Source organism: Meles meles, chromosome 17 (genome assembly GCF_922984935.1).
Source record: "Meles meles chromosome 17, mMelMel3.1 paternal haplotype, whole genome shotgun sequence".
In the NCBI taxonomy this organism is placed as follows: Eukaryota; Metazoa; Chordata; class Mammalia; order Carnivora; family Mustelidae; genus Meles; species Meles meles.
Window position 1 is genome coordinate 46,583,080 of NC_060082.1, and position 20,551 is coordinate 46,603,630.

The following is a 20,551-nucleotide window of genomic DNA, read 5'->3' on the forward strand; positions in this document are numbered from 1 at the left end:
CTCTTAAGGCTTGGAATTACACAGATGCCTTGTGCCCCAAATGGAACACTCCCATGAGCCAGCCTTCAAGACCCATACCCTGTTCCAGTTCCCTGGCTCTCCTGACCTGGGTGGCTCATGCTTGCACAATTTGCATCCTTTCAGTCAGCCAGAGGCATCCAGGGGGCTTCCAGGCATGTGGAACACTGGTTCCCAACCACTCACATTGCCTCCAGTGTGAAGGGAGCCCACCCCAACCATCTTTGTGAGATGGCTACTTGATCCTACCAAGAGTCAGTTCAGTCTCCGTTTGGAGGAGCTGCCTGATGGGGTTTGGGCTTCTCAGTGCCCCAGGCTCCAGGGGCCTTTCAATGGAGGATATTCTCGCCAATTTACCCAGACCTGCCCTGGCCAGGGAGTCAGGTTCTTTAGCTCTGTCTTCGGGGAGCATATGCACATTTCTGGGGACTAGGGCTTGGAATTATACAAATGTCAACGGTGCTCCCCCCACCCCCCAAGAACCTGTTGTTGAGACTTGGTATCGCCTGACACTTAAGTTCCCAGTCCCTGGCTTCCCTACCTCTGGGACCCAAGCCTGCATACTACGCATTCTGTCCACAGGCCTTGGGCAGCTGGGTCTCTCCAGGCCTGTGGAGTTTGAACCATTCCCCAACCCGCTGCTACTGTCCAGAGCAAAGGAAGACCACTCATAAAAGTCTCTGTGATGTGGCAGCTTTAAACTGGTAACAGTCAGTCCCCATTTGGACTGGCTGCCTAATGGGGTCCCAGAATCCTCCAGCAATCAAGGCTCCCAGGTGTCTCTCATTGAAGGATGCCTCCGCCAGCCTACCCAGCCTGCCCTGTTGAAGCAGTGCATTATCTACACTGCTGATTTGAGGAGGAATATGTGCACTTTTGTAGGTTAGGGCTTGGGATCAGGCAGATGTCATAGACCTCCAGGGGTCTGCTCTTGAGACCTGGCCTCTCCCCACACTTGACCAGTTCTGGATCCCTGAGCTCTGGAGCCTGCCTATGAATAGTAGGCACCCCATCAGCAGAACTTAAGGCAGCTGGAGCCCTCCATGCCCGTGGAGTTCTTGCTGGTCCCAAATACATGCAGCCTACAGGGCAGAAAGATGCCACCGCCCACTCCTGAAGAAGCCTGAAATGTCGCTTGTAGCCTAAGTCTGGGCAATGGGACATGACTGCCCATGTGTGGGCTCCATAGGTCAGGGTACCCAGCGACCTGGAACAAGGCAACGTTGGGTGAGCCTGGGTCACAGGAAAGAGCTATCAGGGGGAAAGGAGTTGGTCTGATATGCAAAGCCTACCCGCCCATTATGGAATATTCCCTCTGAAGGCAGAACTGGAGGTTTTTCAACTACCCTGCCAAGAAAGGGCCCAGCAGTCAGGTCACAAGAGCAGTCTATCCTCCATTTGGAGACAAGTGGGAGTCCTGGTTCCTACGGGAGTGCAGGATGCCAGTAGACTGTAAATCCTGTGGGCCATCTGCAGCTCTTAGTTTATAACAATATTCAGGTGGTTGGGGTCTGGTCAGAGTCTCCCAGGTGGAGGGCCTAGTCCGCCCAGCGTGGCTTACTGGTACATACTGCGCATGCGCGGGTCTTCCAGGTCAGCGTAGCCAAAGTTCTGGAACAGGGTGCCAGCTCATGGAAGTGGGCTTCTTGCATTACCAGATATCTGCCTGATTTCAAGCCCTATCCAACACAAATGTGCACATTTCCTTTGAAGACAGAGCTGGAGGAATTGGGGCTTCCTTGCCAGGGCTGAACCCACTAGGCTGGCCAGGGGAGCCTCCAATATCTGACAGCCAGGAGCCTTGATTGCTGACAAAGCCCCAGATAATAGCCGATGGTAAGTACGTCTTACCATCTCGCCCATTTTTGTGGCTGTCTCAGAGCAGTTTTCAGAGGGTGGCCTCCCTCCACACTGCATGCCGGTGGTTGAGGATTGGCCGGAATGGCACAGGCCTGCGGGTGTAGGGGGTGGTGGTCCAAGGCACCTGCCCAAGGGCTTTCAAAACTGTGCACTTGTAGGCTGTGCAGGTCAGAACAGCCAGGGACATGGAAAGCTCAAGTGTCAGGAGACTCCCAGTCAGAGGAAGGGGATACTGTGATGCCTGGCTTCTGCCTAATCCCAAACGTAACCTCCACAAATTCGCATATCCTCCGCTCCCCTCCACCCTCAAAGGCAGAGCTGAAGAATTTTCCACTGCCTTGCCACCAAAGGGGCATTCCAGCAAGACAGAGTATCACTCCATTTGGAGAGACCTGGAAGTCTGACCAGAGTTTCACAGGCTTGGAGGCCCAGCCTGCCCCAGGGTTGTTTTGGGGGTATATACTGTGCAAGTACGGGCCTCCCAGGTCAGGATAGCCAGGGACCCAGAGCAGGGCAGATGTCTGGGTGGGCCGGGTCTTGGGAGCAGGCTCTTGGGGTTACGAGGCCTCTGCCTAATATCAAACCCTCGCCTACACAAGTGTACATACCTCTGTGGAAGGCCGACCTAGAATAACCTGGACTGCCCTGCTAGGGCTGGATACGGTGGACTAGCCTGGGAATACTCTAGAAAGAGACACCTGGGAGTCTTGGCAGCTACGGAAGCTCAGGACCTCAGCAGGCATGAAGTCCTACATGGGGGCTAACGGTCGCCCCTTTCAGAGGGTGTCTCAGCGATTAGGGGATGCTTGGCACTTTCCACCTTTGAGGCTATACGATGGGTGGGCATGGACCCTAGCACCCCTGGCCTAGAGGGCTGCAGCTCCAGACAGTGGCTGACAGGTCAGGGGAGCCAGAGGTTTGGAGGAGTAAGGATCCTGGGGGGCCAGGTCACAAGAGCGGGCTATTGGAAGTACCTGGCATCTGCCTAATTCCAAGCCTTAACCTATATAAATGCTCGCATTTTCCCCAAAGGCAGGTCTGGAGAAACTTGGACTGCTTTCCCAGAGCAAGCTGGGTGGAATGGCCGGGGTACAGCCCAGTAAGAGACACTTGGGAGCTTTGTTTACTAGAGAAGCCCAGGATCCCATTAGGCAGCCAGACCAATTGAGGACAGTTTAAGATGGGGTCTCAAGTATTTTGCGGGGTGGTGGTTGGGCCCGTGCTACCCGGCTAGCTACAGGTGTTTGGAGACCGGCTAAAATTCCACGGGGGGTGGGGGTGGGGGGGGACAGCTAAGGGCTGGCGGATAGGGTGCTGACTGCGCATGTGCGGGCCTCACAGGTCAGGGCCGCCTGGCGACCTGGAACAGAGCTAGTTGGGCAAGACCAAGTCACAGGAAGGAGCTCTTGGGGGACTCGGTATATGTCAGTTTTCAAGGAGTAACATATACAAACATGCATATTGGGAATATGCATGTTTGTATATTCAAACAAGGCAGAGCTGAGGGAATCTGGACTGCCTTGCTTGGACGAGGTTGGGTGGGATGGCTGGAGTTCCCTCCAGCATGAACACCTGGGAGCCTTGATTACTGGAGGAGCCCGAGGCCCTAATAGGTAGACACACCTAACAGGGACTGATTGATAACAGTTTAAGCTGAAGCCTCAGACAGATGTTCAGGTGGTGGGCTTTCTCCACAGAGGCTAGCAGTAGCTGGGAGGTCTGCTTGAGCTCCGCAGGCCTGCAGAACCCATACTGACAAGGGCAGGAATGGGCTGATATGGTGTGGACTGCACACACAGGCTGCAAAGTTCAGAGTATCCAGGGAATGGGGAAGGTTGGCTCACACATGAGCGTATTTTCACTGAAGGCAGAACCGGAGTGATCTGAACTGGCATTCCAGGGCTGGATCAGGAAGCCTGGCCTGGGAATCTTCCAATAAGAGACATCTGGGAAACTTGGTTGCTGCTAAAGCCTGGGACAACAGCACACAGTAAGTCTATGCGGGGACCGCCTATTGCCCACTGCAGTGGCTGCATCAGAATAATTTTCAGGGTGGGGTAGCTCACAGGGAGGCAGAGCAGAGGAGTTTGGACTGCCTTGCCAGGGCTGGTATGTCCTTTAATAAGAGACACCGGGAGCCCTGATTCCTGGAGAACTCTGGGACCTCATCAGGCAGCCAGTACGAATGGGGACAAACTATACTCACATTTCAGCGGCTGCCTCAGAACATGTTTCGAAAGTGAGGACCCTCCACCCTGAGGCCATTTGGGTGGTTGGGGTCCAGAGCACCCCCTCTAGCCCAGGGCCAGGTGACAGGGTAAGGATTGCATATGTATGAGCCATGCAGGTCAAGGTTGACAGGGACCTTAAACAGGGCAGTTTGGAGTGAAGTTCAGGTCACAGGAGGGAGCTACCAGGAGTAGCACATAGGTGCCTAATTCCAGGACTTAACCTCCACAAATGCATAGATTTTTCTGGGAAGGCAGAGCTGGAGGAACCTGGACTGCCCTGCCAGCAGAGGCAGGTGGGATGACGGGAGTACCCTCAACAGGAGACACCTGGGTGCCTTGATTCCTGGAGAGGCCTGGGACCCCATTAGGCAGCCAGTCCAGAAGGGGACTGACAGTTGCCAGTGTAAGTTGGAATATCAGGAGTATCAGGTTTTCGGGAGGGGTGGGTGGGCTCAGGTGGTTAGTGTTTGGCTGGAGCTTCATAGGAGTGGAATGTCTCAGTCACCCATGCTGGATGACAGGTTGTGGACTGCGTATGTGTGGGCCTGTGTAGCTCAGGGTAGAGGCTGCCTTGGCAAGATGGGATACTCTCCATTTGTAGAAATCTGGGTGTTCTAGACATAATAGACACCTGGGTGCCTCCACTGCCGGGGGACGCTGGACCCAATCAGGCAGCCAGTCCAAATGGGGATGGACAGTCTCCAGTTTAAAGCTTTAGCCTCAGAGAGATTTTGGGGGGTTGGCACTCTCTACCCTAGAGGGTAATTGGTTGGTTGGGAAGAGCCTGAGCTCCACAGACCTGAAGGACGCCTGTAGCCAAAGATTGGCTGAAGAGGTGCGGGCTGAATTTTTGGAGGGTAGGCTCCCTCCACCTTTGAGGCAGTGCATTTTGCTGGGGATGGGCTCCAGCTAGTCAAGGTGGCTGACAGAGTGAGGACAGCTCCTGCCCAGTGTGTAGTGGAGGGTAGCCAGAGACTTGAGCTAGGGCGATGGCAGGCAAGGCCAGGTCACAGGAGCAGGCTGTTGTTAGTGCCTGGAACCTGCCAATTCTGAACCCTAGCTACGCAAATGCAGATCCCCCCATGGATACAGGGAGGCAAATCATGCTCAGGGACTCCAATGTCTTTTTTGTTTTTGTTTTGTTTTTAAGATTTTTAATTTTAATTTTAATTAAAAAAATTTTAAAAGATTTTTTTAATTTTTTTATTCATTTGACAGAGAAAGTCAGAGAGGGAATACAAGCAGGGGGAGTAGGAGATGGAGAAGCTGGCTTCCTGTCCGGCAGGGAGCCCAATGCAAGGTTTGATCCCAGGACCCTGGAATCATGACCTGAGCCGAAGGCAGATGCTTAATGACTGAGCCACCCAGGCACTCCTTTAATTTTTACTTTTTTTTTTTTTTTAAGATTTTATTTATTTGACAGAGAGAAATCACAGAGAGGCAGGCAGAGAGAGAGGAAGGGAAGCAGGCTCTCCGCTGAGCAGAGAGCCCGATGCGGGACTCGATCCCAGGACCCTGAGATCACGACCCGAGCCAAAGGCAGCGGCTTAACCCACTGAGCCACCCAGGTGCCCCCTAATTTTTACTTTTAAATAATCTTTATACCTATAATGGGGCTCGAACCTACAGCCCTGGGGTCAAGAGTCACCTGCTCCACCGACCAAGCCAGCCAGGTGCCCCATGACTTTGCCAGCAATGTCATTGCATTTGTTCATTGTATGAATTTTTTTAAAGCTTATTTATTAATTTATTTAACAGACAGAGATCACAAGTAGGCCGAGAGGCAGGCAGAGAGGAAGGAGGAAGCAGGCTCCCCGCTGAGCAGATAGCCGGAGGCGGGTCTAGATCCTAGGACCCTGGAATCCTGACCTGAGCTGAAGGCAGAGGCTTTAACCCACTGAGTCACCCAGATGCCCCCACTGCGAGAATTTTGCGAGCCAACAGCTTATGGAACAGTTTCTTCTAATTAGCCATTAAAGAAATGACATACTCCAAAAACAGTGTTAGATTAATCACGCTCTTGTTCCAAGCAAGGGGAAATGAAAGGAGTGAGTCTTAGTGGATAGGTATGGTTATAGATGTTGGCACCGGGGATCTGGGCTGAGCCAAGGGAGAGCTGACGTCCTGCTGCCAGTGCAAGAGTGCGAGCCTCCCGTTGCTAGAGCACGTTGCTAAGGAGTGATGCTGCTGGTGTAGACAGACAAGATGACCGTCATCAAGGGGTGACTGCGTAGCTCTTGCCACTATAGGTGAAGGACTTATCTTTATCAGGCAGGAGCTAATTGCCCCCTGGCCTTCAGAAAGCTATTTTAGGTGGGAGAAATGTAGCCTTGTGCAGCCGGAGCGGGCTCTCCTCACCCTCAGGAACTCTTATTTACAGCCTGATGGCCCCTTGCACAATTGCTTCCTCGTAGGTTTTTATTAAGAATCTCCCAGCAGGACCCCCATGAGCTGAGCCACGGAGTTCTGAGGGCTGAGAACCCATGAGATGGCATTCTGACACAACTTACTTCATCCTTGTATCAGAACAGCTTTAACCAAGTGTTTCTGGTCTTTGGCATAAATAAGTGGATCTGAAATCATATCAGACCAACTCACAACATCCACTGGTGATCTCTCATCATGTCTACAGTAATTAATATGAAAGGTCTAATGACCAGTACAAGTCTATCAAGTTCACAAATATATCAATCCAGCCTCTGAGTCTACATAACTTACCATCTTCATCACACTCATTCATCTTTTGGGAATATTTTTTGCTCGACACACATTCTTTTAGACCGTAGTTTAATGACCAGTTTAAGCAACCATATTCCTAATATTTTCAACATAAACATACTCTCTACCATGATACCATATCCAGTTGCTAAATAACTAAAAAACTTTCTTAGACCACTCAGCTTAACTTCCTTCACAAATACATTTCTAAGTAGAGATCATTTCTACAAAGCTCCAGGGGACACAGACCTGCACAGCACTATCAGTTGCCGTAACATCAGGATTCAAGCCTGTCATTGTTTTAGGAATGCATGTTTTTGTTCTCTTTTCAATTCCTGCAAAGTTATTTTGACTTTATTGGTCTCGTCTTCCAAATATGCCATTACTTGTCTTTTCTAATGTATGATTTGCATTTACTGGATTACTTTTAGGAGGTTCAGTGTGAATTATTTCCCTGGTTTTGTGTGTGTGTGTGTGTGTGTGTGTTTTAAAGATTTTATTTATTTATTTGACAGACAGATCACAAGTAGGCAGAGAGGCAGGCAGAGAGAGAGGGGGAAGCAGGCTCCCTGCTGAGCAGAGAGCCCGATGTGGGGCTCAATCCCAGGACCCTAGGATCATGACCTGAGCTGAAGGCAGAGGTTTTAACCCACAGAGCCACCCAGACACCCCTCCCCCTGGTTGTTTAAATAGTTCCTTTCTCTTTTACTGACCACAATAACCTCGTTTTCCTTCTCTTTTTCTTTTTTTCTTTTTGTTCTTGCACACATCTCATCATGTTTTATGTTCCTTATTTTCCCTTTGACTCCAGTAGGTTAGGGCAAGGTTTTGCTTACTATACTATCCTGGTCCAGTTTCCCATGTTAGGTATAAGTGGTTGAGGAAGTATCAAAGCCATAGCCATAGTTACAGATTTGTACCATAGGTATAGCCAAAGTCTAGTAGTAATAAAGGTATTTTGGTTTCATTCCAACAAATATCCTTGGGAATATGTTTTCCTTCTATCGTAGGTTGGTTTTCTATCTTCTCTAGGCTCTGCTCTCCTTGCTGATACTGGGGAGCCATAAAAGTGTGGCGACCCAATGTCATGTTCCCTCTTTTAAGTGCCAATGGTCTAATTCCACTGCCCAGAAATCACAGCCATTAGGATGTGGCACCTACTTACTTTTGCTTGGGTTTCCGTTATCTCCGGCAGCCAGTATTGCATAACATTATAACTGCACTAAGTGTATTCCACATATCAACCAATCCTTTTATTTATTTTTATTTTGATTCCAATATAGTTAACATATAGTGTTATCTTAGTTTCAGGTGTACAATTTAGTGATTCAACAATTCTATACATTACTCAGTGCCCATCATGATGAATATACTCTTAATCCCCTTGAATCAGTTCACCTCCCCACCTCCCCACTCTATAGTTAAGAGTCTGTTTTTGGTTTGTCTCTTTTCTTAGTTTGTTTTGTTTCTTAAATTACACATATGGGTGAAATCATATAACATTTGTATTTCTCTGATTGACTTATTTCACTTAGCATTATACTTTCTAGATCCATCCATGTTGTTCCAAATGGCAAGAGTTCATTCTTTTTTATCGCTGAGTAATATTCCATTTATATACACATGCGTGTGCACACGCACACACACACCTTCTTTATCCATTCTTCCATCACTGGACACTTGGGTTGCTTCCATAGTTTGGCTATTGTATATAATGCTTCAATAAACATACAGTTGCGTGTATTTTTTAGAATTAGTGTTTTCATGTTCTTTGGGTGACCCAGTAGTGGAATTGCTGGATAATATGGTTCTATTTTTAATTTTTTGAGGAACCTCCACACTGTTTTTCCATAATGGCTACACGAGATTTCATTCCCACTAACCATGCATGAAGGTTCCTTTTCCTCCACATCCTTGCCAACAATTGTTTCTTGTATTTTTTGTTTTGCCATCATGACAGGTATGAGGTGATATCTCATTGTGGTTTTGACTTACATTTCTCCAATGACAAGTAATATTGAGCAACTTTTCCTGTATCTGTTGGCCATCTGTATGTCTTTGGAAAAATATATGTTCATGTCTACTGCCCATTTTTAATCTAATTAGGTTTTTTTGGTGTTGAAGTACATAAGTTTGTTATATATTTTTGATATTAAACTTTCACTGGATGTATAATTTGCAAATATCTTCTCCCTTCAGTTGATGGCTTTCATTTTGTTAATGGTGTCCTTCACAAAAACTTTTTATTTTGTTATACTCTCAATAGTTTACTTTTGATTTTGTTGTTAACAGGTTTCCTTATACTTGGGGTAGAAGTCTGTGGTGTGAGATAGAAGCCTTAATGTACCTGAAGTATAATATTATATGTTATATGTTAAGTCTCCCTATGTGTCCCCTATAAACCTTACAAGGTGTCCATCCATGTTCTTCTAAAGTCTGGATAAGGTGTCCATGGATCTGTTCATTTTCTGATAAGTATTGATTTAACAGTGAAAATTGGGAGTACAATTTTGGCCCATTTATATTAATTTATATTTAAAGATATAATCTGTATATTCAGCATTTTATAAAACACTAAATCACAAAGTAAATCAGGAATTGAATTGAATTTATTTCAATAGTCTGCTAAATGTCCAACACTTCACTCAATTCAATAAGATATGATATAGTTGTCTTGTTATATATGATGGATTATAATATCAACAGCAAATTAGTAGTTCAGGCCAATCTTTATCCTCTAAGTCAGTGTCTATTGACGATGTTGTTCAGGGTCCTCATTGATTCTTGTGAAGATTGAAGTGGAGGTTTCTACTTTTTAAGCTTTCCTAAGTATTTGGTTTCTCCCTTGGTTGAACATTTCCTAGGGTTTAGATGGTGTGGATAGAAAGAGTGGAGTGGAAAGGTTGGGTTTAGGTGATGCTGGCGGTGTTGGTGATGCTAATGAGTCTTCATCTGTAAGAAGGTGAACAGGATGATGGTCCATGGAGGGAGCAGAGGATGTCACAGACAGTGACATTGTACTGGACCAGAAAGTAGCAATCTAACTGGAACAGTGGCACAACTGATAATTCTAGAGCTGTGAAAGGGGTATCTATAGTTGCAATGAGTATTATATCTAATGGTGAGCAATCGGCGAAACAATATAGCCAAAGGCAGCATGCTTCCCTAACCATTTAATAATTTTTAGAGGATTAAGATACATACTGGATTCATGCCTGTAAAATAGAGATAGTATCCTGTAAATTTTTAACTCTCCCTTTTCTTGCCAGTCAAGGAAATCTACGTCATAGTGGCCATTACTGGTAATCTTTCCCCAAGCATGATCACCTGACATCATGCTTAGCTAAACATTTGGTATCTGGTGTTGATACAGTAAAAGATGATGTTCTTTGTGCCTGAGATTTTTATAGAGACATCATGTTATTTTCTGTGACTTGAGGTAATAAGTCTTTTCCTTCAGACACCCAGTAGGTTTTATTAGTGGCAGGTGCTATAGTTTCCCCAAGATTTTTAATATATATGTACATACATCATATTTATTAACACTTTTAATTTAGATTCTGGGATGTTGTTAGTGCTAATGCTTATCTCTGTGGCATCTGCAATTTGAATTCAATAGTTTTCCGATCCTTTCTATAGTTACAGTGTAGAGATCTTACGGCCTCCCAGACAGCTTTATTCCAAGCTTTGATATCTAGATAATTAGTAAGCAACCTAAGTTTTTGTTGAATAAGCCATTACACTTTTCTGTGAATCCAGGGGCAGTTGGGTTATAGGTTAAGTGGAAATTCCATATTATTCCTTGTTTCTTAGTACATTCTTGTATTTGCTTTCCTGTGAAGTGTGTGCCCTGAACTGATTTTTATGACGGTTGGGGTATCCTAGCCAGCATCCAGGTTTCTAATTCTCTGATAGTGGGGTTTTTTTGTTGTTGTTTTTTTTTTTTTTTTTTTTTTTTTTTTTTTTTTTTTTACAATTCTCTTTGCTGCAAGGATAGGGTACTCTTATTTCTGACCATGTCCCTACAATGGTGTACACATATAGTTTATTCTCGGATATACGCAAGTGTCCTACATAATAATTTGGGAGGGTCTTTGACTATATCTAGACTATTCATTCGTGACCTACAAGCTTTGAACTTTTTGCAATTCCCACATTTAATTTGAATTTGGAGGGTTTTGGTAGTTTGTGTGTGTTTTTTTTCCTCTAACCATGTTCTGTAGCCATGTGTGCCACATGACTTGCTTGGTGATGTGCCCATGCATTGATCCTATCAACTGGCATGTCTGTGGGTTCAAGTTGTATGTTGCATTGCCTTTCTTGTATGTATGTGGTTACATTTTGTGTTGATTTCCTCCTTAGCAGTGAATCATTCTCTATTTAAATTTTAGGAATCCTTGCCTCCTTAGTTTTCCTAGTGTCTACCTGGTTACTTCAGCATTGTGCTTTTGGTGTGCAGAGACATGTGTTTTGAATATGGCAATGTCAGCCAGTGCTGTATTCTGCCATATGTCCTTCCCCTCTGTGTTCTTATTTCCCATTTTCTAGTCATTTCCCCAACATGTTCCTGACCAAAAGAACTGTTCCATTAGCTACTGTCCATTAGTCTGAGAAAAGATAATACCTCATTCTGATTTTCATTACCAGATTTTCATTAACCTTCAGTTACTTATTTTATGACTATTTGGTCAACAGATTGTGCTGATTTTTCTGAGCCTGATTCTAGCAGTGTTAGATCATCATTAGTTCTCAAGGCCACGAACTGCCAGATCATTCAGATGGTATCATGGAGGTGATTATTTATAAACCATGTGTTGTTGAGTTCCACAGGCCAGGGTGCTCCTGATTGCCCAACTGCTTGAACTTGGATGGGCTCACCCCTTCAAAATTCTGGCACCATCATTGGCTTTGCTGAGATAACCTCAGTTCGTGCTGAGGGCTGACCCTCTATCCATATGTCCTGCTCAGAAGTATACCATTCTCACATTAAGGGTTTATGGTCAGGAATAGTTACTCTGTTTGTCAGGGATCTGCTTTACCCATTCCAGGATAGGTTGTTAACTGGTGTACTTTCTGTGAGTGGCTCTGTATTTTGTAGGGCCTCATAGAGGGCCTAAGTGAGTATTTCAATTGGTTGGTATATGTTCTCGGACCACGGGAACTTCTAAGCCCAAAATGCAGTTGGGTAACACTTTGGGTCCTGCAGTGGTTTAGTCCACAGTGACTATGTTGTAAACTCTTTTGAGTACAAGCACTCTATATTTGGAGTCTTCATTAACTGATGCCAATATATTAAGAAGTCGTGATAGCATTTTTCAAATAGGCTGCCTCTTGAATCTGTTCATCTAATTTCCCTACTCTTCCTAGTTATTTCTTAATTGTGTCTTTTTTCTTTTTAGGTTTTTAAAAGATGTTATTGTTGCAAACATTTTGATATCAGTGGCGCTAGACAGGGGGGAACACTGAGCTGAATTTTTTTTTTCAGTTTTCTTTGTGAACACATTTTTTTAAAATTGAATTTTATTTTTTCAGTGCTCCAAGATTCATTGTTTATGCACCACACCCAGTGCTGCATGCAATACATGCCCTCCTTAATACCCAGCACCAGGCTCTCCCAAACCCCCAGCCCCCTCCCCTCCAAAACCCTCATTTTGTTTCTCAGAGTCCACAGTCTCTTATGGTTTATCTTCCCCTCTGATTTCCCCCAATTCACTTCCTCTCTCCTTCTCCCAGTGTCCTTCATGTTATTCCTTATGCTCCACAAGTAAATGAAACCATATGATAATTCACACTCTCTGCTTGACTTATCTGACTCAGCATAATCTCCTCCAGTCTCGTCCATGTTGATATAAAAGTTGGGTATTCATCCTTTCCGATGGAGGCATAATACTCCATTGTATATACGGACCATATCTTCTTTATGCATTTGTCTGTTGAAGGGCATCTTGACTCTTTCCACAGTTTGGTGACTATGGCCATTGCTGCTATGAACACTGGGGTGCATATGGCCCTTCTTTGCACTATGTCTGTATCTTTGGGGGTAAATACCCACTAGTGCAATTACAGGGCCATAGGGTAGCTCTATTTTTAATTTCTTAAGGAATCTCCACACTGTTTTCCAAAGTGGCTGCCACCAACTTGCATTCCCACCAACAGTGTAAGAGGGTTCCCCTTTCTCCACAGCCTTTCCAACACTCATTGATTGTCTTAATTTTGGCCATTCTAATGGTGTACGTTGGTATCTCAATGTGGTTTTGATTTGAATCTCCCTGATGGCTAATGATGAGCATTTTTTCATGTGTCTACTAGCCATTTGTATGTCTTCTTTGAAGAAGTGTCTGTTCATGTCTTCTGCTCATTTTTTGACATGATGATGATGATGTTGATTATTTTTTGAGTGTTGAGTTTGAGGAGTTTTTTTTTTTTTTTAAAGATTTTATTTATTTAACACAGAGAGATCACAAGTAGGCAGAGAGGCAGGCAGAGAGAGAGGAGGAAGCAGGCTCCCCACTGAGCAGAGAGCCCAATGTGGGGCTCGATCCCAGGACCCTGAGATCATGACCTGAGCTGAAGGCAGAGGCTTAACCCACTGAGCCACCCAAGTGCCCTGAGTTTGAGGAGTTCTTTATAGATCTTTGATATCAGCCCCTTCTCTGTAGTGTCATTTATGAATATCTTCTCCCATCCTGTGGGTTGTCTTTTTGTTTTGTTGATTGTTTCCTTTGCTGTGCAGAAGCTTTTGATTTTGATGAAGTCCCAAAAGTTCATTTTCACTTTTGTTTACTTTGACTTTGGAGACATGTCTTGAAAGAAGTTGCTGTGGCCTATGTCAAAGAACATACTGCCTATGTTCCCCTCTAGGATTTTGATAGACTCCTGCCTCATGTTGAGGTCTTTTATCCATTTTGAGTTTATCTTTTTGTATGGTGTAAGAGAATGGTCGAGTTTCATTCTTCTATACATAGCTGACCAGTTTTCCCAGCACCATTAATTGAAGAGACTGTCTTTTTTCCACTGGATATTTTTTCCTGCTTTGTCAAAGATTAGTTGACCATAGAGTTGCAGGTCCATATCTGGGCTCTCTACTCTGTTCCACTGGTCTGTTTTTGTGCCAGTAGCATGCTGTCTTAGTGATCCCAGCTTTGTAGTAAAGCTTGAAATCAGGCAACGTGATGCCCCCAGTTCTGTTTTTCTTTTACAACATTTCCTTAGCAATTCAGGGTCTCTTCTGGTTCCATACAAATTTTAGGATTGTTTGTTTCAGCGCTTAGAAAACTGCTGGTGGAATTTTGATCAGGATGGCATTGAAAGTATAGATTGCTCTAGGCAGTATAGACATTTTAATAATGTTTATTCTTCTGATTCATGAGCATGGAATCTTTCCCATCTTTTTGTGTCTTCTTCAATTTCTTTCATGAGTGTTCTGTGGTTTTTCAAGTACAGATCCTTTACCTCTTTGGTTAGGTTTATTCCCAGGTATCTTATGGTTCTTGGTGCTATAGTAAATGGAATTGATTTTCTAATTTCCCTTTCTATATGTTCATTGTTAGTGTATAAGAAAGCAACTGATTTCTGTCTATTGGTTTTGTATCCTGCCTTGTTGCTGAATTGCTGTATGGGTTCTCATAGTTCGGGGGTGGAGTCTTTTGGGTTTTCCACATAAAGTGTTATGTCATCTGTGAAGAGAGAGAGTTTGACATCTTTGCCAATTTGAATACATTTTATTTCTTTTTGTTTTCTGATGGCTGTTTCTAGGACTTCTAGTACTATGTTGAACAACAGTGGTGACTGGGCATCCTTGTCATGTTCCTGATCTCAGAGGGAAGGCTATCAGCTTTTCTCCATTGAGAATGATACTCGCTGTGGGTTTTTCATAAATAGATTTTATGAAGTTGAGGAATGTTCTCTCTATCCATATACTTTGAAAGCATTTTAATTAGAAACATATGCTATATCTTGTCAAATGTTTCTTCTGCATCAATTGAGAGGACCGTGTGGTTCTTCTCTCTTCTCTTATGGATTTGTTCTATCACATTGATTGATTTGTGAATGTTGAATAACCCTCGCATCCCAGGGATAAATCCCACCTAGTCATGGTGGATAAACTTTTAAATATACTGTTGGATCCTATTAGCTAGGATCTTGTTGGGAATCTTGGCATCCATATTCATCAGGGATATTGACCTGAAATTCTCCTTTTTTTTTTTTTTTTTTTTTAAAAGGTTTTATTTATTTATTTGACACAGAGAGAGAGAGAGAGAGAGAGAGAGAGAGATCACAAGTAGAGAGGCAGGCAGAAAGAGAGGGGGATGCAGGCTCCCTGCTGAGTAGAGAACCCAATGTGGGGCTCGATCCCAGGACCCTGAGATCATGACCTGAGCCGAAGGCAGCGGCTTAACCCACTGAGCCACCCAGGTGCCCCTGAAATTCTCCTTTTTGATGGGGTCTTTGCCTGGTTTGGGTATTAGGGTAATGCTGGCTTCATAGAGTCTGAAAGTTTTCCTTCTGTTTCTATTTTTTGAAACAGTTTCAAGAGAATAGGTATTATTTCTTCTTTGCATGTTTGGTAGAATTTCCCATGGAATCCAGCAGGTCCTGGGCTCTTGTGTTTTGGGAGATTTTTGATCACTGCTTTGATCTTGTTACTAGATATTGGTCTATTAAGATTGTCATTTCTTGGGGCGCCTGGGTGGCTCAGTGGATTAAGCCGCTGCCTTCGGCTCAGGTCATGATCCCAGGGTCCTGGGATCGAGCCCCACATCGGGCTCTCTGCTCAGCAGGGAGCCTGCTTCCCTTCCTCTCTCTGCCTGCCTTTCCACCTACTTGTGATCTCTGTCTGTCAAATAAATAAATAAAATCTTTAAAAAAAAAAAGATTGTCATTTCTTCCTGATTCAGTCTTGGAAGTTTATACTTTCCATGAATGCATCCATTTCTTCTAGGTTGCTTAACTTATAGACATATAACTGTTGATAATATTTCTGTTGATTGTTTCTATTTCCTTGGTGTTAGTCGTGATTGCTCCCCTTTCATTCATAATTTTATTAATTTGGGCCTTTTCTCTTTTCTTTTGGATTAGTTTGGCCAGTGGTTTATCGATCTTATTGATTCTTTCAGAGAACCAGCTTCTATTTTCGTTGATGTGTTCTACTGTATCTCTAGTTTCTATCTCATTGATCTCTCCTCTAATCTTGATTCTTTCCCTTCTTTTGCACGGAGTTGGCTTAATTTGTTGTTGATTTTCCAGGTGTTTAAGGTGTAAAGAGAGCTAGTGTATTCTGAGTTTTTCAAATTTTGAGTGAGGCTTGGATGGCTATGTATTTCCCCCTTAGAACCGTCTTTGCCATATTCCATAGGTTTTGGACCAATGTGTTTTCATTCTCATTGGTTTCCATGAATTGTTTAAGTTCTTTGATTTCCTGGTTGATCCAAACATTCTTTTTTTTTTTTTTGATTTTTTAATTTTTATTTATTTCTTATTTTTTATAAACATATAATGTATTTTATCCCCAGGGGTACAGGTCTGTGAATCACCAGGTTTACACACTTCACAGCATTCACCATAGCACATACCCTCCCCAATGTCCATAACCCCCCTCCCCCCAGCAACCCTCAGTTTGTTTTGTGAAATTAAGAGTCACTTATGGTTTGTTTCCCTCCCAATCCCATCTTGTTTCATTTATTCTTCTTCTATCCCCCTAACTCCCCATGTTGCATCTCCACGTCCTCATATCAGGGAAATCATATGATAGTTGTCTTTCTCCGATTGACTTATTTCACTAAGCATGATACCCTCTAGTTCCATCCACTCGTCGCAAATGGCAAGATTTCATTTCTTTTGATGGCTGCATAGTATTTCATTGTGTATATATACCACCTCTTCTTTATCCATTCATCTGGTGATGGACATCTAGGTTCTTTCCATAGTTTGGCTATTGTAGACATTGCTGCTATAAACATTCGGGTACACGTGCCCCTTCGGATCACTCCGTTTGTATCTTTAGGGTAAATACCCAGTAGTGCAATTGCTGGGTCATAGGGTAGTTCTATTTTCAACATTTTGAGGAACTTCCATGCTGTTTTCCAGAGTGGTTGCACCAGCTTGCATTCCCACCAACAGTGGAGGAGGGTTCCCCTTTCTCCATATCCTCGCCAGCATCTGTCATTTCCTGACTTGTTAATTTTAGCCATTCTGACTGGTGTGAGGTGATATCTCATTGTGGTTTTGATTTGTATTTCCCTGATGCCGAATGATGTGGAGCACTTTTTTATGTGTCTGTTGGCCATCTGGATGTCTTCTTTGCAGAAATGTCTGTTCATGTCCTCTGCCCATTTCTTTTTTTTTTTTTTTAAGATTTTATTTATTTATTTGACAGAGAGATCACAAGTAGGCAGAGAGGCAGATAGAGAGAGTGGAGGAAGAAGGCTCCCTGCTGAGCAGAGAGCCCCATGTGGGGCTCGATCCCAGGACCCTGAGATCATGACCCGAGCTGAAGGCAGAGGCTTAACCCACCGAGCCACCCAGGTGCCCCCTCTGCCCATTTCTTGATTGGATTGTTTGTTCTTTGGGTGTTGAGTTTGCTAAGTTCCTTATAGATTTTGGAAACTAGCCCTTTACCTGATAAGTCGTTTGCAAATATCTTCTCCCATTCTGTCAGTTGTCTTTTGGTTTTGTTAACTGTTTCCTTTGCTGTGCAGAAGCTTTTGATCTTGATGAAATCCCAATAGTTCATTTTTGCCCTTGCTTCTCTTGCCTTTGCCAATGTTCCTAGGAAGATCTTGCTGCGACTGAGGTCGAAGAGGTTGCTGCCTGCATTCTCCTCAAGAATTTTGATGGATTCCTATATCACATTGAGGTCCTTCATCCATTTTGAGTCTATTTTCGTGTGTGGTGTAAGGAAGTGGTCCAATTTCATTTTTCTGCATGTGGCTGTCCAATTTTCCCAGCACCATTTATTGAAGAGGCTGTCTTTTTTCCACTGGACATTCTTTCCTGCTTTGTCGAAGATGAGTTGACCATAGAGTTGAGGGTCTATTTCTGGGCTCTCTATTCTGTTCCATAGATCTATGTGCCTGTTTTTGTGCCAGTACCATGCTGTCTTGATGATGACAGTTTTGTAATAGAGCTTGAAGTCCGGAATTGTGATGTCACCAACTTTGGCTTTGTTTTTCAATATTCCTTTGGCTATTCGAGGTCTTTTCTGGTTCCATATAAATTTGAGGATTATTTGTTCCATTTCTTTGAAAAAAAAGGATGGTATTTTGATAGGGATTGCATTAAATGTGTAGATTGCTTTAGGTAGAATGGACATTTTCACAATATTTATTCTTCCAATCCAGGAGCATGGAACATTTTTCCATTTCTTTGTGTCTTCCTCAATTTCTTTCATGAGTACTTTATAGTTTTCTGCATGTAGATTCTTAGCCTCTTTGGTTAGGTTTATTCCTAGGTATCTTATAGTTTTGGGTGCAATTGTAAATGGGATTGACTCCTTAATTTCTCTTTCTTCTGTCTTGTTGTTGGTGTACAGAAATGCAAATGAATTCTGTGCATTGATTTTATATCCTGACACTTTACTGAATTCCTGTACAAGTTCTAGCAGTATTGGAGTGGAGTCTTTTGGGTTTTCCACATATAGTATCATATCATCTGCGAAGAGTGATAGTTTGACTTCTTTGCCGATTTGGATGCCTTTAATTTCTTTTTGTTGTCTGATTGCTGAGGCTAGGACTTCTAATACTATGTTGAATAGCAGTGGTGATAATGGACATCCCTGCCATGTTCCTGACCTTAACGGAAAAGCTTTCAGTTTTTCTCCATTGAGAATGATATTTGCGGTGGGTTTTTCATAGATGGCTTTGATAATATTGAGGTGTGTGCCCTCTATCCCTACACTTTGAAGAGTTTTGATCAGGAAGGGATGCTGTACTTTGTCAAATGCTTTTTCAGCATCTATTGAGAGTATCATATGGTTCTTGTTCTTTTATTAATGTGTTGTATCACATTGATTGATTTGCGGATGTTGAACCAACCTTGCAGCCCTGGAATAAATCCCACTTGGTCGTGGTGAATAATCCTTTTAATGTACTGTTGAATCCTATTAGTTAGTATTTTGGTGAGAATTTTTGCATCTGTGTTCATCAAGGATATTGGTCTGTAGTTCTCTTTTTTGGTGGGATCCTTGTCTGGTTTTGGGATCAAGGTGATGCTGGCCTCATAAAATGAGTTTGGAAGTTTTCCTTCCATTTCTATTTTTTGGAACAGTTTCAGGAGAAAAGGAATTAGTTCTTCTTTAAATGTTTCCCCTGGGAAGCCATCTGGCCCTGGGCTTCTGTTTGTTTGGAGATTTTGGATGACTGTTTCAATCTCCTTACTGGTTATGGGCCTGTTCAGGTTTTCTATTTCTTCCTGGTTCAGTTGTGGTAGTTTATATGTCTCTAGGAATGCATCCATTTCTTCCAGATTGTCAAATTTGTTGGCGTAGAATTGCTCTTAGTATGTTCTTATAATCGTCTGTATTTCTTTGGTGTTAGTTGTGATCTCTCCTCTTTCATTCATGATTTTATTTATTTGGGTCCTTTCTCTTTTCTTTTTGATGAGCCAGGGCTTTATCAATCTTATTGATTCTTTCAAAGAACCAGCTCCTAGTTTCATTGATTTTTTTCTATTTTTTTTTTTTTTTGGTTTCTATTTCATTGATTTATGCTCTAATCTTTATGATTTCTCTTCTCCTGCTGGGTTTAGGGTTTCTTTCTTGTTCTTTCTCCAGCTCCTTTAGGTGTAGGGTTAGGTTGTGTACTTGAGACCTTTCTTGTTTCTTGAGAGAGGCTTGTACCGCTATATATTTTCCTCTCAGGACTGCCTTTGCTGTGTCCCACAGATTTTGAACCGTTGTGTTTTCATTATCATTTGTTTCCATGAATTTTTTCAATTCTTCTTTAATTTCCTGGTTGACCCATTCATTCTTTAGAAGGATGCTGTTTAGTCTCCATGTATTTGGGCTCTTTTCAGCTTTCCTCTTGTGATTGAGTTCTAGCTTCAGAGCATTGCGGTCTGAAAATATGCAGGGAATGATCCTAATCTTTTGATACCGGTTGAGACCTGATTTGTGACCCAGGATGTGATCTATTCTGGAGAATGTTCCATGTGCACTAAGGAAGAATGTGTATTCTGTTGCTTTGGGTTGAAATGTTCTGAATATATCTGTGATGTCCATCTGGTCCAGTGTGTCATTTAAGGCCTTTATTTCCTTGTTGATCTTTTGCTTGGATGATCTGTCCATTTCAGTGAGGGGAGTGTTAAAGTCCCCTACTATTATTGTATTATTATTGATGTGTTTCTTTGATTTTGTTATTAATTGGTTTATATAGTTGGCTGCTCCCACGTTAGGGGTGTAGATATTTAAAATTGTTAGATCTTCTTGTAGGACAGACCTTTGAGTAGGATATAGTGTCCTTCCTCATCTCTTATTATAGTCTTTGGCTTAAAATCTAATTGATCTGATATAAGGATTGCCACCCCAGCTTTCTTCTGATGCCCATTAGCATGGTGAATTGTTTTCCACCCCCTCACTTTAAATCTGGAGGTGTCTTCGCGTCTAAAATGAGTTTCTTGTAGGCAACATACTGATGGGTTTTGTTTTTTTATCCATTCTGATACCCTGTGTCTTTTGATTGGGGCATTTAGCCCATTAACATTCAGGGTAACTATTGAGAGATATGAAT